Below are 24,314 nucleotides of genomic sequence, written 5' to 3'. Positions count from 1 at the left end.
CCTGTACACATCTCATCATACATCTGGTGCCTTCTCCACTCAGGAGGCATGTTCCACATCACAGCCTGTGACACCTGTGCCCCACACATGTAGTAATGCACAGACGATGCCTTTATGTCCATTCCTGGACAAGTATGTCCATCCATGGACAAGTATGTCCATCCATGGACAAGTATGTCCATCCATGGACAAGTATGTCCGCCCTATTCCTACCTGTGTGTCGCCTATCACCACAGTGATGTGTAAAAACCGCCGTACTGCTGCTGAGAGGGCCTGTGCATGTTCCCAAATCACTGTGGGAGTGCTGCCGTATGTGTACCCATCGTGATGGCGAGCGTACAGCCATTTGTACGGTCCGTAGCACTACGAGTACGCATACGCGTGCAGACCCATAGTGATAGGGCCGTACACACGCATCTACGCTCACTATCACTATGGGTCTGCACGCGTATGCGTACCCGTAGTGGTACGGACCGTACACACGCATCTACGCTCACTATCACTATGGGTCTGCACGCGTATGCGTACCCGTAGTGGTACGGACCGTACACTCGCATGTACGCTCACTATCACTATGGGTCGGCACGCGTATGCGTACTCGTAGTGATAGTGAGCGTAGATGCGAGTGTACGGTCCGTACCACTACGGGTACGCATACGCGTGCAGACCCATAGTGATAGTGAGCGTACATGCGAGTGTACGGTCCGTACCACTACGGGTACGCATACGCGTGCAGACCCATAGTGATAGTGAGCGTAGATGCGAGTGTACGGTCCGTACCACTACGGGTACGCATACGCGTGCAGACCCATAGTGATAGTGAGCGTAGATGCGAGTGTACGGTCCGTACCACTACGGGTACGCATACGCGTGCAGACCCATAGTGATAGTGAGCGTAGATGCGAGTGTACGGCCCGTACCACTACGAGTATGCATACGCGTGCAGACCCATAGTGATAGTGAACGTAGGCATGCATGTACGGGCCGTTGCCATGCATTTGGGGTGCCCTAGGGCCCCGAAACGCACCGTACCTGTGTGTGATGCTCCAAATTACATAGGGGACAAGTATTAAGGCCTACATGCATGCTGGTTGTCATGGAGACCAAGTTCAAATTTCGAAATTGTTCTGGAAGGTGCACAGCAGAAGTCAGTTGGAATTCTTCTACTTTGTTGCAATGTGTTTGTGGGGCTGGCATCATGCAGGAGAATGAAACCGATAGAGAACCCACAGACTGCTAGGTTTGAAGGGATTGGTGGAAACATAGGATGCAAATGTGAGTGACCAATCACTCTGTACTCCTGTGCATGAGACTGGGCAGAAGGGCACATATAAGGCAGCCAGGTCCCATGAGGGAGCACTTGCCTGCCATGTCAAGGGCTGTGGAGAGGACACAGCCATTCACCCTGGAGGAGAACATGGCTCTGCTGGATGTGATCCTCCCACAGTACTCCATGCTGTATGGGCGACCAGGGTATCAGGTGAGTGCATAGGCCACTGCCACAGACTGTCCCTATGTTGTGACTGTGACTTCTGCCATTGCGTCCAGGTGTAACACACATGCCATGTACTGTCGGGGGGGTCCCAGGGGGGGGGTGCCTGATGTCTCCCAGCAGTGCCCTGAGACAGGAGGGGTGGGGGCCTATCACTCACAGCAGTGCCCTGAGACAGGAGGGGTGTGTGCAGAGTCCTCCCAGCAGTGCCCTGAGACAGGAGGGGTGGGGGCCTATCACTCACAGCAGTGCCCTGAGACAGGAGGGGTGTGTGCAGAGTCCTCCCAGCAGTGCCCTGAGACAGGAGGGGTGTGTGCAGAGTCCTCCCAGCAGTGCCCTGAGACAGGAGGGGTGTGTGCAGAGTCCTCCCAGCAGTGCCCTGAGACAGGAGGGGTGTGTGCAGAGTCCTCCCAGCAGTGCCCTGAGACAGGAGGGGTGGGGGCCTATCACTCACAGCAGTGCCCTGAGACAGGAGGGGTGTGTGCAGAGTCCTCCCAGCAGTGCCCTGAGACAGGAGGGGTGTGTGCAGAGTCCTCCCAGCAGTGCCCTGAGACAGGAGGGGTGGGTGTGATGCACAGTGTGAGCCTTGATCATTGATTGTGACATTGCCATCATTCCACCTGTGTACCTACTGTGGCACGTACTGCTTTTGCCCTCACCAGGGGATGATGTCCCTATGACAAAGGTGCAATGCGTTGGCTGCATGACATGCCTGGTTGTAACCAGCTAATTTGTACCCATATGTCTCTCTGTGACATGTGGCTGGTGTATTGATGTGGTGTCACTTGTTCCTCCTCACAGATAGGCGCCACTGCCAAGGAGCAGATCTGGCTGACCGCCGTCAGTGCCGTGAGGGGTGTGGATGGTCGGAGGCGGAGCCTGCCCCAGGTGAGGAAACGCTGGCAGGATATCCGGTGCTGGACGCGGAGGATTGCACGGCTCCTGCTGGGGGACTCACCTGAGAGCCACAAGAACCGCGGCCGCCGCCGTCTGAGCCACCTCCACAGGCGTGTGCTGCCGGTGGACTTTCCAGACCTGGAGAGGCGCTTACAGGCGATGCAGCAGCCGGAAGGGGGTAGGTACATTTGTGTTTGTTGTGTGTCACCGGCATTTGTAAGGGCACAGTAGCATGAATTCACTGGCAGGGTTTAAAGGTGCTGTGCAGATCCTGTTTGCCCCAGTATAGCGCTGTGCCCCTGCCACCCTTCCCCTCCTTGCAATGTGTTCCCTGGTCTGTGTGTAGTCACTCCTTCACAAGGTAATGTAGGCTGGCGCTTTGTCCACGAGAACAATGACTGTAGCACCATGTGTGGGGGTGGTGTGTAACAGGTTGTGGGACCTTGCCTGTGCACTGTCAAGTTCACTGCATGTGGGTTCCATGTCAGTTGCCACTGATGCTGACTCCAGACATGGGAGTTGGTCTCTCATGTGTCATGCCTTACAGCGCGCATGTCCTATGTAGTGGCCTGTGACATGATGTGCATGAGTGTGCGATACACATAGTGCAGGGATGGTGACGTGTGTTGCAGTCATTACCATTCAGTAGCATGTAGTTGCGTACCCACTACTGTCCCCTGGGGCACCTTTTCCTCAGTGGTGTATGTGTCATCATAAACGTGGCCAATCTCAGTGTCTACAGCGTCGGTTGTGCTCTGTGCCATTGTCCCCTGTCACCATGTATATAGACGTGCTATTTTGTACAGGTGTCCACTGTGCAGCCTGACCTGATTGTCCTTCTTCATACTCACAGTTGCCAGTGCCTGTGTGTCTTTTTCTACTCATCTGAGGATGGGCACTGGTACCTCATTATTTGTACAGGCGCACCTTGGCTGTTTGGCGTCCAATCTTGCTTTTTGCCTGCCCCTGTGTGTATCACCCAGACTATGAGATGTTGGTGCCACCTGTGTCTCAACAATTTGCCTCGTGTAGGGTCTTGTTGGGGCGGGCAATGCCTATGTGTTAACTCCTGATTTCCACTTGCTGGGTCTGGGCAGTGTGTGATGTGTCTGGACACACACGCAAGGTGCAGTGACCGAGTCATGTTGTGCATGTTTTCAGCATTACCTATGCAGCATGTGTCTCAAGTTCATGGATATGCTCCCTGGTCATCGGTATTATTGCCAACGCTGTGTGGTGCAGATGCAGTGCTGGATTGTCCCCAGGGCCTGGGTGTTATGTCAGACTCCGTTTCCTGTGTTTAGCTATTGTCTCATGCTCTCCATGGTATTTCAGTGGCATGGTGGCTCAACCAACTGTGTGTTTCATGCCCTACATCGGTACCCTGTTCAGTAGATGTTAGGGATCTTCCTTTTCAGGCCATGCAATGTTACCTATGTAGATTGGACTCATGTGACAGATGTGTACAGGTGTCTGATTAATTTCTGTCTCTCCACCCTGCCCACAGCATCGTCGGGGGACACAGAGGGAGACATGGACACAGACCAGGCGGAGGGACCGAGCACCAGTGCCAGCCGTGACATCGGGTCTGGCACATCGAGTGGGACAGAGGCGGAGGAGAGTGTGGCCGAGGACCTGTCGACTGGCACATCAGACTACGAAGCTGACAGGTCCGAGGAGGATGTCTCCGAGTGGGCGGAGGCTGCACCAGCAGCTGACAGCGGAACAACACCTCGCACCGCCCCCTCAGTTTCCACCAGCCGCCGCCCACTTGCTCGTGTCCCTTCCCAGCGTGCCCGGTCACAGCATGTCTCCTTCCTGCCAGGCACCGCACCCCCTGCCCCTGTCTCCACTGCTGCCGCCAATGCAGAGTCTGTGGACATCCAGCGGCAACTGCAGGTTGGTCAGGCTGCGATCCTTAATGTCCTCCATGCCCACGGCAAAACCCTCACCAACATCGAGGCTTTCTTGGAGGGCATTCATTCATCGCAGGCTGACCAACGCAACTTGCTGAGGTCCATAGACTCCACACTGACTGCAGCAGTGGGTCTCCTGCAGCGCGACCTCCCCCCACCTACCCCTGCCCCATCCACACTTCCCACTCCCAAGCCTGTCCCACGTACACCCAGACGTCGGCATGCACCCACATCAACGGACACGGGCACCACACCAGCAGGGAAGGTCCACCGCACTCCTCCTGACACGCACACACAGGGTGAGGTAGGCACACCCACTGGGTCGGGGGGCAAACGTGTGACCCGTAGCCATAGTGGGAGTCCGCATTCCACCCAGTCCACTCCCTCCAAATCCCCTCCCCTCAGCTCTCCTGGCCACATCTCCCCCAAGGACTCCTTCATGGCCGCTCTTTCCCTGAGCCCCACAGTTACACCACCACGCAAGCGGTCAAGGAGGTCCCCGGTCAGGGTGGTTGAGTCTCCCCCCCTGTCTCCACCCTCCCCCGGTGGCGCTGCGACCCATCCCTCTGACCCCCCCCTCCTTGGGGCCTGAGGTCCCTTCGGGTGCAGGGGACTCCCTGGAGGACCTTGCAAAGGTGTGTAGTGCCATCCTGGCCTCCGCCTTTGGCACTGACCCACCCCCTGTGGTGGAGTCCTCCATCCCTGCACCCACAACGCCGCCCCTTTGCCCTGATGTCCCTGCGGTGCCTGTTGCTTCCCCCCCCCTGATGCCCTCACCAGTGTGGAAGACAATGCCATTTGACTGTGCAGGCAAGGTAGGGGACACGCATCCCACTGTGTCCCCCATCCAGCTGAGAATCATTGACTGCCCTATGGGCTTTGTGAAGATTGTACTGCCTGCGATCCACGGACATTGTGCTCATGCTGAATAAAGCTTAATTTTGTTTTCATTATCAAACTACTGCTATGCTGGTATTGGTGTTGGTGGGGCTGCTACATGGTTTTGGGTGGTGTGTATGGGTTTGGGTGTGTGGGATATGTAGTGGTGTACTGCTCATTGGTGGGACCCTGGGATCTGTGTGCCATCACAAGGTGTTGGCTAACTTTCTTTGTTCATGTGAGCAGTTACTGCATGGTGCACTTGTCCCAGGGTGTATTCCTTCCTCTGTGTACCCAGTTTTCTTCCCTGCAGGGTGTTCCCAATGTTTAGCGCAGAGCTGTGTCTACATGAGCTGTGTGTGTGACGGAGCCCTTCTACTTTGGCCATGCATGCAGGGCCATGTGTCCACCTGCAACAATCGTGGCATCCTTGGTGATCACTGTACTTGTGTGTGGAGTCTGTTGACATGAGTTCATGGGGACATGTTCCCTTGTAGCCAGTATGCATGTGGATAATTCTGGCCTCACACACATGTGTTACACCCCTCCTGTCTCAGGGCACTGCTGGGAGGACTCCACACCCACCCCTCCTGTCTCAGGGCACTGCTGTGAGTGATAGGCCCCCACCCCTCCTGTCTCAGGGCACTGCTGGGAGGACTCTGCACACACCCCTCCTGTCTCAGGGCACTGCTGGGAGGACTCTGCACCCACCCCTCCTGTCTCAGGGCACTGCTGGGATGACTCCACACCCACCCCTCCTGTCTCAGGGCACTGCTGTGAGTGATAGGCCCCCACCCCTCCTGTCTCAGGGCACTGCTGGGAGGACTCTGCACCCACCCCTCCTGTCTCAGGGCACTGCTGGGAGGACTCCACACCCACCCCTCCTGTCTCAGGGCACTGCTGGGAGGACTCCACACCCACCCCTCCTATCTCAGGGCACTGCTGGGTGGACTCTGCACACACCCCTCCTGTCTCAGGGCAATGCTGGGAGTGATAGGCACCCACCCCTCCTGTCTCAGGGCACTGCTGGGTGGACTCTGCACACACACCTCCGATTTCAGGATATGTACGCTTGGAACATACACGGTGGGGGTACGCTCAATGCATTCGAGGTGAGGGTACGAGTCTACTTACACTGGTGTGGTGGGGTACGCTCCATGCATACGCGGGTGAGGGTACGGGTCGAACTTACACTGTTGGGGTGGGGGGTACGCTCCATGCATACGCGGGTGGGGGTACGGGTCGTACTTACACTTTTGGCATGGGGGTGCGCTCCATGCATACGCGGGTGGGGGTACGGGTCGTACTTTCACTGTTGGGGTGGGGGGTACGCTCCTTGCATACGCGGGTGAGGGTTCGAGTCGTACTTACACTGTTGGCATTGGGGTGCGCTCCATGCATACGCGGGTGGGGGTACGGGTCGTACTTTCTCTGTTGGGGTGGGGGGTACGCTCCTTGCATATGCGGGTGGGGGTACGGGTCGTACTTACACTGTTGGGCTGGGGGGTACGCTCCTTGCATACGCGGGTGGGGGTACGGGTCGTACTTACACTGTTGGGCTGGGGGGTACGCTCCATGCATACGCGGGTGGGGGTACGGGTCGTACTTACACTGTTGGGCTGGGGGGTACGCTCCTTGCATACGCGGGTGGGGGTACGGGTCGTACTTACACTGTTGGGCTGGGGGGTACGCTCCATGCATACGCGGGTGGGGGTACGGGTCGTACTTACACTGTTGGGGTGGGGGGTACGCTCCATGCATACGCGGGTGGGGGTTCGGGTCGTACTTACACTGTTGGGCTGGGGGGTACGCTCCTTGCATACGCGGGTGAGGGTTCGAGTCGTACTTACACTGTTGGGGTGGGGGGTACGCTCCATGCATACGTGGGTGGGGGTACGGGTCGTACTTACACTTTTGGCATGGGGGTGCGCTCCATGCATACGCGGGTGGGGGTACAGGTCGTACTTTCACTGTTGGGGTGGGGGGTACGCTCCTTGCATACGCGGGTGAGGGTTCGAGTCGTACTTACACTGTTGGCATGGGGGTGCGCTCCATGCATACGCGGGTGGGGGTATGGGTCGTACTTTCACTGTTGGGGTGGGGGGTACGCTCCTTGCATACGGGGTGGGGGTAGGGTCCGTACATATCCGTCCCCACGCTATGTGATGTTTGTGCGGCCCATACCCAGGCCTTTGCCACGTGGGTGCGATCCGTCCCGCCATTGTTGGGGTGACGTGTGTGGGCGTGGTCCGACTCGTACCCACGCTCTTCAGGCGTGGGTACGGGACGTACCTGTCTGGTTGTGTTGCCGGTTCGCGTGGTGACGGACTTCCGTTGTGGCGGTCGCTGGCTTATCAGGACACGCCCCCACCCCCTCGTGGTGACCAGGGCATGGGAGTCAGGTATGTCCAGGCCATGTGTGGTGTGTGACTTATGTGGTTGTTTTGTGGCCTGCCCTGGTCGTGCCACCCCCACCCCACCCCACTTTCCCCCCTCCCTTAGTTATTCTGACCTTCTGCGGCGTCTGCGTCGTAACCTGTAGAGGAGGTGGACTGCTATGAGGGCAGGGATGACTCGTAGGTTCGGGTCCATGTCTGTCCGTCGCGTACTGGTACTCCTTGCTCGCGTCGTCCTGTCGCGTACTGTGGTAAACATTTCATTACCGGTACTATTTTTTATGCGGTAAAGTCTATTAAGAATAACTCAGTAAATATAAGAGGCAGAATCCGTGATATTAGAGGTTTTAAAAGGCTTTATTCCTATACAAAGGAATACAATTCGAATTGTAGGCTTTCTATTCCATCACCACGAAAGTTCAGGAAGGAAGGGCATACATTATTGACAGATAAGCAGTTTTATAGAAAATACATTACAGTGAAACAGATGCAAGAGGCGTAACAGCTGATAGTACAGATAAAAGGTGCATACGTAACTAATAGAGGCGGATGTATGGGCGTAATTTAATAAACGTCATCATACATGATGTCACAAGTGGGTGGATCCATAAGAGAATCCTGCAATGTCAGCAGAAATATTTGGCAGAGATGCGCGCGCAGCCGCATGACGTGTGATTGACGTGCAACTAGAGGGTGAAGGGGACTTGACATTTAGCTCTACATGTGGAGACAGAAGTCTGGGGGTCATGTCAACCTAATCCCAAATCATATCTAATATCCTATGTTTAAAGAACTGTGTTATCCAAAAGGAGAGGTCTCTAGGATAGAATCTATTCTATACTGACTGTTAGTGCGTGTACAAGCGTCTAAGTGTCTACACTAGATGCGAGGGGGTAGGAATATTCCATGGTAACGGGGCTATGAATTACTTGCATGAGGACAGCGAGGCCTGGCCCTTTGCACGGTAGCTGGAGGAATGTTTACCTAAACTACTAGACAGGAATGCATCGGATGAGGAGCGGAGTAGATAATCTTGAAGGTGAAATACAGTTTTTGGCAGGCGACAGGCTGGATCAGGCACCGTTAGCCGCGCAGGGAGTAGGACAAAGTTCATGGATACAGATGCAGGCTCAGAATGGAGCTTTCAGAAGCAGAAGGCAGGAAAAGGCTTGATGACAGAATTCGGGGCCTACTCGCCTGAATCTGTAAAATGTGGAAAGTGAACCACATAAAGTCGGTGGCCTTTCATACTTAGGAATGGAATATCTGACCCATTCATGGCGGATCTGAAAGAGGACATGTTGACGGTGGACGCACATATATTTGCGTCTTCAAAACTGGAGCAGGAGGGAACATACATGTACTTATAGCATGTACATGGAGCCGTTGGGGTCTACGATAGGGGACATAACTGATCACAAAATTCATATTTCCTCATTCCCTCCTTGTCCCCTACGGACCCTCAGGAGATATCGATCTTCATCAATCCATCGATCTGTTCATATAGCATCATTTGTTCTTCTTTCTTCTTCCGGGATCTCGAACGAAAACTTGGATGTGGGATACACGAGGTGGCACACAGACCACAAATCGCTGGCCCACATTGTAGACATAAGCAGCAACTGAATAGTATGAGAAAGCCAATACCTAGGAAGGATAGGATTCTCCATCCCCAGGCTGACAACACGCTCCAGAACCAACCGGACCAAGTCCAGGTGCCTGGACTCTGGTGTATCTGGCTTACAATCTTATGAAGGCGAGTTATGGCTTTATATACTGACGGCGAATTTTCTGGTATGAAAATGCAGCAACTTGATCCGATGACCCTACAAGCTCCGCCCCTATCGGCCAGGATGACGTCAAGGACAAGACGATTTTGAAGCACAACAATCCGCATAGCAGACTGCTCTTCTGTTAAATTGCCCAAGGCGGAAATAGTTTCGTTCACTACTGCTTCAAGGGTTCTGGTTAATCTACGTATCAGTTTACTATTAGTGACTGTACCTATATAGGGAAAGAAACCTTTATTGAAATCTGTGTATTTTTCCCATGCTGTTTCAGTGTAATCGACAATTGGGAGATCTCTCTGCTGTCTATTGTGTACTAAATGGGTATTTCTATGATAATCAGGAGGAGCTAGGAAAACAGGTGGCAGAAGGAATGCTATGTAACAGGTACCATCCCAATCTAGAGGTAGACGTATATATGCGGTCTGGCCACATATAAAGTAAGAATGGCGAGAAGCTCTAAATGTAGACTTGCCTTGATCACTGAATTTTATTACAGTGGTGCATTTACTATGGCCCATGTGTATGGAACCATTCTTTCTTACACATAATTCCCCTTTTGCTGGGAATACTGACATGGCGGGCAAGATTGGTGTAGCTTCAGATTCAACGTTCAGGATCATGAGGTTAAGTGTAAAATTACCTAATCCATATACTTCATTTTCTAGATCAGTTCCTGTTCTTCTGGGAAGTCCCTCCTTGTTAGGGAAGCAGACTTTAAGCAAAACTAAGTTCAGGTTTCCCCATACCCAGTTGTCTTGATAAACTGCGGAATTTGAATCTAGGGAATTAATCAAACTAAACCATGCTCCACAGGAGCCATTGTGTGTGAACGGATAGGGAAAGAGGGGCAAAACTCCCTTATAGTTCTGATAGGGAGGGAGTCGGCCACATATCCAACAATTTGTGGCATTGCTGGTTTGATGGGAATGATGTAACATACTAATGAATGTGTTGTTGCGCAGCGCAAATCTATAGGACAACTCATGCGGAGGTAATTCACTAAAAGAATGTTCTGCAGTTACATTGTAAGCACGCTTAAGAATAGGGTAATACATGTGCAATAGTATGCTGACAATGATGATCAGAAGACTTAGAAAAAACAAAATTAATAATGTTACTGTGCAGTGACTACGAAATGATTTACAATACGCATGCTTCTTAAGCTGCATCTGATGATTTCTTTCTCTATTCCGGTCTAGAGGATACATGTCAGAAACAAATTCAACCGATTCACCTTGGAGAGGACTTAAACAATCAAATTGTCTGACTTACTAGACCTTAATTTTAGTTTGTAAAGTTCTGGTTTTGACTGCTCAACCAAGGGGAGCTTTGAGTCTGTCTGTGAGGGAATACAGGGTTGAGTATTCACACTGGATGGTAGTCCATAAAATTTCTTGATATGACTCGAGTGCAACCACCCTTTACGTCCCTCGATCTTCACGGCTGTCCTTGTAGTGAGTAGAACTAGCTTCGGCGACTTCCACCTAGGCTCCAGTTGGGTCTTCCGGTCGAAATTCCTGACCAGAACCAGGTCACCAGGAACCACGTCATGGGGCTTCACCTCAGTATTATCGGGAAAAGCTGCGGTTACCTGTGAACGACAAGATTGTAGTGCAGACATCAAGGAAGCCAGGTAATCTGTCAGCATATTACAGTCAACATCAGTGATTTTGCGAGGTATAGGCGTCCCCCACATATTTGGTGGTCTACCGAAGATCACCTCGTACGGGGATAGCCCTGTTCGAGAATGTGCTACCATTCTCATGTAAAAGAGCGTAACTGGTAAGGCTACTATCCAATCGACTCCTTTTTCTCTACATATTTTGGACAATCTAATTTTCAGAGTTTGATTATGGCGTTCCACGAGACCTGCCGCCTCGGGATGTCGGACACAGTGGAATTTCCATTGGTAGCCTAACAAAAGGGAAACGTGTTTCATTAGTTCGGATGAGAACGGCTGGCCATTATCTGAGTAGACAGCACGTGGTAAACCGTACCGTGGGAAGAATTCTCGAACTAACTGTTTGGCAGTAGTCGGGGCAGTGTAATCTGAAACCGGGTATGCTTCTGTCCAACGGGAAAGAGCACAGACAACTACGAGAACATATTTGAATCCTCGACATCGTTCCATCTGGATATAATCCATCTGGAGGACTTCAAAAGCATGATCGGGAGGTTGAAATCCACCCTGCTCTACGGGGATGCTTTTACCTGGATTAAACTGACAACATATCATACAGGTACGAACTTTTTGTTTAGCTGCTGCTCGCAAGTGTTTGTTGAACCAAATGTGTTGAATGCTGTCTAGCATAGCTTTTTCTCCTAGGTGCGCTGGACTATGTATAGTGTTAATGATGACTTGAACCATTGAGTCGGGAAGAAACCATATAGATTTTTCCTTCGTCATCCATCCTTGATCCGTTTGGATCCCTCCTAATTCAGTCCATTTCTTTATTTCTTCTGGTGTAGCATGTGTCTGTATGTCAATTACATCAAGGGCGGGATCCTTAACTGTCATGCAATGTGTTGGTGTCAGAACTATTGTCTTTGTCATGTCAGTTGTGTGAGTCTGATTCTGAGCAGTCTGTTTAGCTGTTCTGTCAGCTAGGTCATTACCCTGAGAAATGATATCGGTAACTTTTGTGTGGGCTTTGCATTTCATAATCGATGTTGCAGTAGGCAGATGAATCGCGTCTAATAGAGCTTGAATGAGGGGTCCGTGTTGAATGTGGGCACCGTGAGAAGTTAAATAACCTCTCTCTCGCCACAGTACGCCGAAGTCATGGACGACTCCGAATGCATAACGTGAATCTGTGTATATGTTGACTTTCTTATTTTTGGCTTGAATACAGGCTTGTGTCAGAGCGATGAGCTCTGCTGCTTGAGCTGACAAAGTGTTAATGCAATTTGTTTCAATGACTTCAGTGTCTGTTGTGACTGCGTAAGCGGCCACTAACTCTCCTGTACTTGTTCTCATACATGACCCATCTACATACAATGTCAAGTCTGGATCTGACAAAGGGATATCTGTCAAGTCTTGTCTGGGTTTCGTCGTGATAGTAATGACTTCGACACAATCATGTGCCAATGGATCTGTTCCGCCTACTGGTAACAGTGTGGCAGGATTTAACGTATTACAACGTCTGATTTCTATGTGTGGCTGAAACAATGTCAATTCGTAACCGGTGAGTCTCGCTATAGTCAAGTGTTGTGTTTGTGTGCGGTTCAAAAGAACCTCTACTGCGTGTGGTACTTGTACTGTCAATTGGTGTCCTAACACTATGGCATCGCTTTGTCTGATTGCTAAAGCTGTTGCTGCCACCGATTTCAGGCACGCAGGAAGTGCCTGAGCTACTGGATCTAACGTACTAGAGAAATAAGCACATGGTTTGTGTGATCCTGCTTGTTCCTGAGTGAGTACTGACAAGGCAGTACCTTCGCGTTCTGTAACAAAAAGTGTAAACTGTTTACTGTAACATGGTGTTGCTAAAACAGGTGCTTGGCATAAAGCTTTCTTTAAGCTTTCAAAGGCGTGTGTATGTTCTTGAGTCCAAGGGAGGACAGTCGATGTGGCTGCCTCCTGTGTTGTCAACTGGATGAGTGGTTTTTGCTAGAAATGCATATTGAGGGATCCACTGCCTACAGTATGAAGTGAGGCCTATAAAAGCCCGCACCTCCTTTTGTGTCTTGGGTGGTGGCATGTTAGCAATTAACTGGATGCGGTCGGGTGTAAGCTGCCTTCCCTCCTTGGACAGCGAGTGCCCAAGGTAAACAACTCGCTGGACACAGAATTGCAGCTTAGAAGGGGACACCTTGTGCCCCTTGTCGGCCAGAAATTTCAAAACCGTCAGTGACGCTGTCTCACATTCAGGTTCGCTTCGGGCGGTGATCAGCAGATCATCGACATATTGAAGCAAGGCAGTGTTAACTGGCATGTGGATACTGTCAAGTTCTCGTTTCAGTGCTTGGCTATAGATGCTGGGGCTTTCTGTAAACCCTTGAGGTGCGCGTGTGAATTTAAAACTTCGTCCATTTAAACTAAATCCGAACAGATATTGACTTTCCGGATCTATTGGGACACTAAAGAAAGCATTCTTGAGATCAATTACAGTGAAGAACGTTGCTTCTGAATCAATAGCTGTTAGTAATGAAGAGATATCTGGGACCACAGGGTATTGTGGTACAATACATTTGTTTAATTCGCGCAGATCAATAACTAATCGATATACTGGTGGTGCTTTTGGATCCGTTCTTTTAAGAATCGGAATTATCGGGGAATTACATACATTGGAGTCGGTTTCGACAACCACTCCTTGTGCAATGAGCTCGTCAATGATTTGCAGTAAAGCCACTACAGCATCTGGTGGTAACTTGTATTGTCGCATTCGTGGTAGTACTATTCCTGTTTTCAGTGTAACTCGATATGGTGTAATGTTCATGCAACCAACATCAGTAGGGCCTTGTGCCCATAAATGTGTAGGTAAATTCTGCAGTCGGTGATCCATGTCTCTGGACACATAGTGACCTTTAAAGTCACGTAAAAATAGTCGTACTCCTTCCGGAGAACAACATATTATGGCTCCTAGAGCTTTCAATGTTTTTATGCCTAACAAGTTTTCTGGACATGATTTAGTAAGCAATAAATCTGTAGTACATGTCAATGGACCGACCGTAAGTGGAAGAGGTTGTGTTACGTCATTGATTATAGGTTTTCCTGAGAATCCAAGGGAAATATTCTGTGAGCCTGAGAGGGGTGCCCCTGGAACTTCACTGCGTCTTATAGTTGTTCTGCTTGCCCCTGTATCAAGTAAAAACTTTCTGTCTTCCCCTAATAGTTCACTATGTACATAAGGTCCCTCTTGGTCTACAGGAACCTCAATAAGGGGTAAGCCAACTTCCCTCTCTAGGCTATCTCATGAGTATCGCTGATAATCGGGATAATCTGTTTGTGCGTACTGATACATCTGTTGTGTCGTTGCTTGTGTTGCAGCAATAGGCTGCGCTTGTGGTGGTACTACGATCTGTTGTGGAGCCGCCTGTTGCGGAGCTAGTTGTTGCGGAGCTAACCTAGGTTGTGCATGCTGAGGGATTTGTTGTTGATTCTGATCCTGTCTAGGTAAACGTGGTCTCTCCTGGGTTCTACCTGTGGCAATATTATGTTTCAGGACTGGACAATCGTGTATATAATGACCTTGTTGTTTACAATAGTTGCATGTCCCTTTCGTTGGACCTGCGGAATCACCCTTTTGATGACTATCGGCTGGAACTGACTGTGCAACAAGCATTTTCATTTTTGTATCTTTCATACGTCTTTGTTCGTGTTCTTGTTCTTCTCTAATTCTATTGTGGTGATATTGTAACATCTGTAGCATCTGTGATGGGGTATTACCTAGGCCTGGGCGGTAAATTCCGTTCCGTTCGCGGAATTTGCGGAATTTGGGTAAATTTGCGTTCTGCGGAGATCGCGAAATTGCCCAAAATTCCGCTTTCCGCGACTTCGCGAAATTTTTGCTTGTTCGCGTTCACAAAATGCGTGTTCGCGAGATATTTCTCCCCGAGCACGCAAACAGCGATTGTGAACAGGAAAAAAGCATCGCGAACAAGCAATTCCGCGTGTTCGCGGAATTTCTGCGTGTTCGCGGAGATTTTTTACCGTTTCGCGGAGATTTGCGTAACGCGATTACGCAAATTCCGCCCACCCCTAGTATTACCTTGCCAGGTACTTTCGAATTTCAATACTCTATTCTTGACTTGCAGCAGAGAATTCTCAACTAATTTTGTCACAAACAGATGTGGATATGACTCACTACTGGCTTTTATGCCACTATTTATACTAAAACATTTTTCAAATCGGGAATAGAAATCACTAGTGTCTTCATCTGGCTTTTGTTTACAGGCTGATATTGCACCCCAGTCTTCCTTTTTCGTAGTTAATAAACGTGGCAGTACCTGTATTAGTAATCCTGCTAGTGCTGTAGTCTTTTCCCCAAGCCCTGCTCCTGCAGCTCGGGCCCTTTCTTCGTTTTCCAATGCTGTCCAATCTATCTTTTGGTCTCCCACCTCCCATTCCTTTTCTTTGAGTTTCTCATAAACACCGGCGGGTAATAGGACTTTTAATATTTTCATAATGTCGGGGTAGGTATACTCTCCCATGAGTAACATGTCCTTTCTTTCACGGTGGAAACCTGCTGGGTCCTTGTCATGGCTGGGTACTACTTTCTTCATTTCTAATAATTCCAGTTTAGTTATAGGCGTGTACACAAACACGCATGTAAAATTATCACCGTCACCTCTGATTGGGTGCACTTCGCGTAACAGGTTCTGTCTATCTATGTGATACATTTTTCTTCCCATAATGGGAACTGGAACGTGTTCTGGGCATACGAAATTTAAATATTGGTTTCGGGATTCTAGAATTTCCTTAATCAAATCAGTACCTGACCCTCTCCATATATTCGTGAGTAGTTCTGTCAATATGTCAGGTAAGGGTCCTGGATCGGAGTGTTGGCTTTTATATAATATAAGGAGGTGTTGAATCATGTATATACTAGCTAAACGCTGTTCATATGGGTCAAGATTCAGAAACGTGTGTGCAAGTACATCATCATTGTATTCGCTGGGACTGTCAGCCCATTGTACTGCTGACCTGGCTAATTCTTGTTCGTCCATGGAATCGAGCATATGGTACCCCCTTCGATCTCGGAGTAATTTATCAGCGGCTTGGAATAGGTGTTCAGGGGATTTCGTATTTAACATAGGGTTTGGAAAATGTCTATTATATTCTGGACGTATCGCACGTATCGGATCATTAAAACCTCTGGTATTATTATGGGGTCTTCCTCTACCTACATAAGCTATCGTTTCTACTTGCTCTGATTCTTGCTCCTCCTCTTCTTCTGATTCTACTCTGTCTGTTTCTCGTCTTTCTTTATGTATTCGTTCTACTTCCTTGCGGATCTTTCGACACATGGCGATTATACACGCCTGTCTATCATGTTTCTCTTCTGATATGTTCTGACCCCATTTGGCAAGTCTTTGCATGGTATCGTGATCTGCCCCAGGCCTGTCTTGATTCCTAATTACACAATTTATGAAAAAACGTAGTAGTTGTCTTTGGACATCCACTTTCTGGTATTCCATAGCTTCGTTAATACTTTCTGGACCTCGCCCTGTTTGGACAAAGCGATATATTTCGTCTAGGTGTTCACCCATTCCTGGTATCGTCATTAAATATAATGTAGCTCGTCTTATACGTAGTGATGATATGAGCAATTTATCCTGTCTACCTGGTACTGGGTCGTATCTACAATCCACAAGCTGTTCTTTAAACATGTCGGATGTCGCTAGTTGGGGTGTACGTTGGAGTGCTAAATCTCTAAGGGTCTGTTTATTTCGCGGCGGTGTGGCAAACATGTCTGTCGTACCTCCTGTAGCACCATCTGAGGTGCTAGGCACGAAAGGATTCGTTGGGCGTAGGATAGAGATTGTAGATGCGGGAAAAACTGTAGAAACGGACGGGCCTGTTGGAACTTGTGTAGGAGTTTGTAGTTGCGGGGATACAGACGAATGCTCTTGGTGTTGAACACCATCGGCAAGCGGTGTGGGTGGTATGGCATTAGCATACTCGGGAGCTGCGTCATCTAAATAGGAGGAAAGGAAAACGTCCTTTGCTGTTTTGGGATGTTTTTTTGGGATGTGCTTTTATCGGGAGCAATGGAGGAGTTAAGTCTTTTGGTATTTCCGGGGTAGCCTTAGGTAACCCTTCGGCCAGAAGAGGATACATACCATTCATAAGAGTGTTTCTTTGTCTATCTACTTGTTCTGATTTTACTCGGGTACCTTCCTCAAGTAATAGATTTTCTCGGGTTTTATTTGAATTCTCTCTACCTTTCTCTTCCTGTCTGAGTGCTTTTTCTGTACGTCTATATGATTCTTTACGCCATAATTCAATGGCATCTTTCTGTGACTGTCTAGCTTTCTTTTTCCATAATGCTTCTTCTACTCTCATGATGCAATCTGCATCCCAGATCCCCGCTGCGGGCCATCTCTGACTCTCTGGTAATTCTTTGGTGTAGTCCACCCATAAATCAAGAAATAATATGGCATCTAGGCCATGCTTATGATACATAAAGTACCCTGGAGTGTCCCTAGGTGGGATGGGAACAGCTTCTTCGAGTACACCTTTTCTAGTTTTGATCTGTCTTAGTTTCGAAAAGAGCGGCATTTTTAGACCTTATTACTAGAACACACTTTATACAAAAAACACAATAATGAACAGTCATTCACACCACAATATATAGAAGGTATTTAAAACATTTAACACTTAACAGTTTTGCGAACAATGATAACTAATAGAAAACTAGTTACTGACATAATACTGACACTAGATAGTACTTATTTATATGCAAGACATACTATATATACTGCTAAACAGTACAGATACACTGCTAAAACAGTGCAGACCGGATTTGTGTACCCAAACCCGTCTTGACCGGCACAGACTATGTGCACGTTAAATGCCTCCCCGGTAATGGTACTCACCGGGTAGCTCGGAACGGAAGGCCTCGGAACGGAACTGAAACTGGACCGGACTGGACTCGACTCGACTGGACTCGGAACTTCGGAACCTGGTGGGCCTCTGTATACCTCGGATCTTGCTCTCTCAGCTAGGCTCTGGTCGGGATACTTCGCACTTCTCACCGCCTCGTCTGGGTGTTGATCGCAGCCTCAGTCGTCCCCGCTTGGCCGGAGGGAGATATAGGAAATCCTGCAGGTACGCGTTTTTGTCCGTTCAGCTGTGGCAGGAGACCGGGCCTGCAACGCACCGCCGGCGCGTGAGATGAGAAAGTGTCCCTATTCGGGCGCCAATTTATGTGGTAAATATTTCATTACCGGTACTATTTTTTATGCGGTAAAGTCTATTAAGAATAACTCAGTAAATATAAGAGGCAGAATCCGTGATATTAGAGGTTTTAAAAGGCTTTATTCCTATACAAAGGAATACAATTCGAATTGTAGGCTTTCTATTCCATCACCACGAAAGTTCAGGAAGGAAGGGCATACATTATTGACAGATAAGCAGTTTTATAGAAAATACATTACAGTGAAACAGATGCAAGAGGCGTAACAGCTGATAGTACAGATAAAAGGTGCATACGTAACTAATAGAGACGGATGTATGGGCGTAATTTAATAAACGTCATCATACATGATGTCACAAGTGGGTGGATCCATAAGAGAATCCTGCAATGTCAGCAGAAATATTTGGCAGAGATGCGCGCGCAGCCGCATGACGTGTGATTGACGTGCAACTAGAGGGTGAAGGGGACTTGACATATAGCTCTACATGTGGAGACAGAAGTCTGGGGGTCATGTCAACCTAATCCCAAATCATATCTAATATCCTATGTTTAAAGAACTGTGTTATCCAAAAGGAGAGGTCTCTAGGATAGAATCTATTCTATACTGACTGTTAGTGCGTGTACAAGCGTCTAAGTGTCTACACTAGATGCGATGGGGTAGGAATATTCCATGGTAACGGGGCTATGAATTACTTGCATGAGGACAGCGAGGCCTGGCCCTTTGCACGGTAGCTGGAGGAATGTTTACCTAAACTACTAGACAGGAATGCATCGGATGAGGAGCGGAGTAGATAATCTTGAAGGTGAAATACAGTTTTTGGCAGGCGACAGGCTGGATCAGGCACCGTTAGCCGCGCAGGGAGTAGGACAAAGTTCATGGATACAGATGCAGGCTCAGACTGGAGCTTTCAGAAGCAGAAGGCAGGAAAAGGCTTGATGACAGAATTCGGGGCCTACTCGCCTGAATCTGTAAAATGTGGAAAGTGAACCACATAAAGTCGGTGGCCTTTCATACTTAGGAATGGAATATCTGACCCATTCATGGCGGATCTGAAAGAGGACATGTTGACGGTGGACGCACATATATTTGCGTCTTCAAAACTGGAGCAGGAGGGAACATACATGTACTTATAGCATGTACATGGAGCCGTTGGGGTCTACGATAGGGGACATAACTGATCACAAAATTCATATTTCCTCAGTACGGGTCCTCCTTGATCGCGTCGTCCTGTCGCGTACGGGTCCTCCTTGGTGGCGTCGTCTAGTGTGTCCGTCACGTACTGGTCCTCCTTGTTCGCGTCGTCGTCTGTCCGTCGCGTACTGGTGGTCCTTGTTTGCGTCGTCCTGATTTCCCGGCAGTTTTTGGCTGCCGCAAAATATTCACCGTGCGGGGTGACGTCGGTGCGAATTGTGATTCCTGGGTCGTGAATGGCTGGCTGCGAGCGTCCCGACGTCAGGTCGGCGCTTTCCCGGATCGCATTGGTAGGTGTTTTTTTGTTCGGTCGGGCTTTTTTACGATTCGTACGGTAATGGTGTACCCGTGCGAATCGTAATTCCTTGTTTGTAAAAATTGACGACCGGGTACGCGTCGGGCGGAGATTGTGCTCCGTCCGACGGTTCGTACCCGGTTTTTGCCGGATCGTGATCGGCACCTAAATGTACATAAAATTTGTTCTCACCTATATTCAATATGTTTGAATTTAATTACAATGTAAATAATGCTATTTCTGAATGATCTTACTCAAATGAATAAACAATAACAAATTTTAAAAACTACAATAAAAACCATGTTCTTGTCTTATTAATTGTGTTTCTCTGATTATTAATATTGATCTTCTATTATGAATATTTAACATATAGAATTTTTTTTTATAAAAAAATAAAAATCAATAAATATTATAAAATTACAGAATGCCATTACCCATTATTCCAATACAAAATATTCATATATTTTTCCTAATAATAATATTAAATATTCCAAACATATCACATTAAAACTTTACATGTATTTATTATCCTAAACTATAAATATTGAATTAATTAGTACAAATCCAATATATAATAATAAAATACAAATAATATTCACTTAAAAATATTTTTATTATTGCTATATTAATGTAATTTAATTTCATTAAATACCATACAGATTAGAGTAGTTGCTGGACAGTGACCATAAATAATTTACTATTCCCACTCCAGTCTATAATAAATTAAAGTAGATGCTTGACACTGACCATAAATAATTTACTATTCCCACTACAGTGTATAATAAATTAGAGTAGGTGCTGGACACTGACCATAAATAATTTACTATTCCCACTCCAGTCTATAATAAATTAGAGTAGGTGCTGGACAGTGACCATAAATAATTTACTATTCCCACTCCAGTCTATAATAAATTAGAGTAGGTGCTGGACAGTGACCATAAATAATTTACTATTCCCACTCCAGTCTATAAAAAATTAGAGTAGGTGCTGGACAGTGACCATAAATAATTTACTATTACCACTCCAGTCTATAATAAATTAGAGTAGGTGCTGGACACTGACCATAACTAATTTACTATTCCCACTCCAGTCTATAAAAAATTAGAGTAGGTGCTGGACAGTGACCATAAATAATTTACTATTCCCACTCCAGTCTATAATAAATTAGAGTAGGTGCTGGACACTAACCATAAATAATTTACTATTCCCACTCCAGTCTATAATAAATTAGAGTAGGTGCTGGACACTGACCATAAATAATTTACTATTCCCACTCCAGTCTATAAAAAATTAGAGTAGGTGCTGGACAGTGACCATAAATAATTTACTATTACCACTCCAGTCTATAATAAATTAGAATAGGTGCTGGACACTGACCATAAATAATTTACTATTCCCACTCCAGTCTATAATAAATTAGAGTAGGTGCTGGACACTAACCATAAATAATTTACTATTCCCACTCCAGTCTATAATAAATTAAAGTAGGTGCTGGACACTGACCATAAATAATTTACTATTCCCACTCCAGTCTATAAAAAATTACAGTAGGTGCTGGACAGGGACCATAACAAATTTACTATTCCCACTCCAGTCTATAATAAATTAGAGTAGGTGCTGGACACTAACCATAAATAATTTACTATTCCCACTCCAGTCTATAATAAATTAAAGTAGGTGCTGGACACTGACCATAAATAATTTACTATTCCCACTCCAGTCTATAAAAAATTAGAGTAGGTGCTGGACAGTGACCATAAATAATTTACTATTCCCACTCCAGTCTATAATAAATTAGAGTAGGTGCTGGACACTAACCATAAATAATTTACTATTCCCACTCCAGTCTATAATAAATTAGAGTAGGTGCTGGACACTGACCATAAATAATTTACTATTCCCACTCCAGTCTATAAAAAATTAGAGTAGATGCTGGACAGTGACCATAAATAATTTACTATTACCACTCCAGTCTACAATCAATTAGAGTAGGTGCTGGACACTGACCATAAATAATTTACTATTCCCACTCCAGTCTATGAAAAATTTAAGTACATGCTGGACACTGACCATAACTAATTTACTATTCCCACTCCAGTCTATAAAAAATTAGAGTAGGTGCTGGACAGTGACCATAAATAATTTACTATTCCCACTCCAGTCTATAATAAAATCGAGTAGGTGCTGGACACTAACCATAAATAATTTACTATTCCCACTCCAGTCTATAATAAATTAGAGTAGGTGCTGGACACTGACCATAAATAATTTACTATTCCCACTCCAGTCTATAAAAAATTAGAGTAGGTGCTGGACAGTGACCATAAATAATTTACTATTCCCACTCCAGTCTATAATAAATTAGAGTAGGTGCTGGACACTAACCATAAATAATTTACTATTCCCACTCCAGTCTCTAATAAATTAGAGTAGGTGCTGGACACTGACCATAAATAATTTACTATTCCCACTCCAGTCTATAATAAATTAAAGTACATGCTGGACACTGACCAAAAATAATTTACTATTCCCACTCCAGTCTATAATAAATTAAAGTAGATGCTTGACACTGACCATAAATAATTTACTATTCCCACTCCAGTCTATAAGAAATCAAAGTAGGTGCTGCACACTGACCATAAATAATGTACTATTCCCACTCCAATCTATATTGAATTAGGGTTACTATATATTTTAGATTTTTTAAAACAATTACTAATTTGTAAACAGTACCCACCCTTATCCCCTATAAATCCTACATCACTCTTATTAAATGAATTATCTTCTTAAAATTGTTAAATGTTAATTCAAAGAACATTTCTAAGTGTAAATAATTCTTTATTAATATTAAATTTTTTATATATTTCTAAAACGCTCCCCACCCTTATGCCCTATAACCCCAAAATACCACTTATAACATTTATTTTATTATTATAATGATTAAAATTAACTTTTATTACCAAATTATAAATTTCTATTATTTTTTTCAAATATAAAATATTACATATATTTCGAAAGCACTCCCCACCCTTATCCCCTATAACCCCCAATTCCCACTTATTACATTTATTTTATTAGTAATTTTTTTAATTTTAACTTTTAATACCAAAATTAAATTTTCTAATTTTTTTTATAAAATATTACATATTTTTCAAAAACACTCCCCACCCTTATCCCCTATAACCCCAAAATCCCACTTATTAAATGTATTTTATTAGTAAAATGTTTACTTGTAAATTTTAATACCAAAATTTTAATGTAATTTTTTTGTAATTCAATATTAAATAATAAATATATATCTAAAACACTCCCCACCCTTATCCCCTATAACCCCAAAATCCCACTTATTACATTTTTTCTATTATTAGAATTTTCACATTTAAATTTTAAAAACTTATTTAAAAATTTTTTATTTGTAAATATAATATTTCAAAAATAATATCATAAATTATTAAATGTTATTAGTAAAATTTTTAATTGTAATTTTTCATACCAAAATTGAAATTTCCTTTTTTTAAATTCAATATTAAATATTAAATATATATCTAAAACACTCCCCACCCTTATCCCCTATAACCCCAAAATCCCACTTATTACATTTATTTTATTACAATTTTCACATTTAAATTTTACAAACAAATTAGAATTTTTTTTTTTTTTTTTTAAATATATTTCAAAAATTATATCTTAAAATATTAAATTTAATATTTATTTCCAAAACACTCCCCACCCTTAACCCCTATATACACAACATCCCACTAAAATTTTTTTTTTTCATAATTAAAATTTAAATATTACAATTTTTTAAAAAATTTAAATTCAAATTCTACAAAAATGTATTAAAATATTTTATTTCAAATATATATTTTTAAAACACTCCCCACCCTTATCCCCTATAAATCCAACATCCCGCTCCTAAAATTATATATCAAAATTTAAAATTTTGTATTAATAATATTTCAAAAATTATATCCTAAAATTTTAAATTTAATATTTATTTCCAAAACACTCCCCACCCTTAACCCCTATATACACAACATCCCACAAATTTTTTTTTTTTCATAATTAAAATTTAAATATTAAAATTTTGTTCAAAATTTAAATTCAAATTCTACAAAAATGTATTAAAATATTTTATTTCAAATATATATTTTTAAAACACTCCCCACCCTTATCCCCTATAAACCCAACATCCCGCTCCTAAAATTATATATCAAAATTAAAAAAATTATATTAATTGAAACAAAATTGATATTTTTAATACACTTAAATAAACATTTGCTGACACTTCTAAACAATAATTTTTAACAAATCACAAAATGACTTAATACTCTCCTTTTTCGATATTTTTACTACACGATATTATGGTGGCGATCACAATCCGGTAAAAAATTCCCCCGTGCGACTCGTATCGGGTCTTTTTACCGTACGAATCGTACAAGTGCCGTACGAACTGGCAATCACGATTCGCATGGTAAAAAGTCCATACGAACCGCACTGGGAATCATTCCCCACACGTCCTCGGGTCGGAAAATGTGTCCGACACGTCCTCGGACGATTTACCTTACAAACGTGAAAAGCCAAGTCCGACCGAGG

The sequence above is a fragment of the Triturus cristatus genome, chromosome 11 (assembly GCF_964204655.1).
Source record: "Triturus cristatus chromosome 11, aTriCri1.1, whole genome shotgun sequence".
NCBI lineage: Eukaryota > Metazoa > Chordata > Amphibia > Caudata > Salamandridae > Triturus > Triturus cristatus.
Note: the sequence above shows the minus strand (reverse complement) of the source record.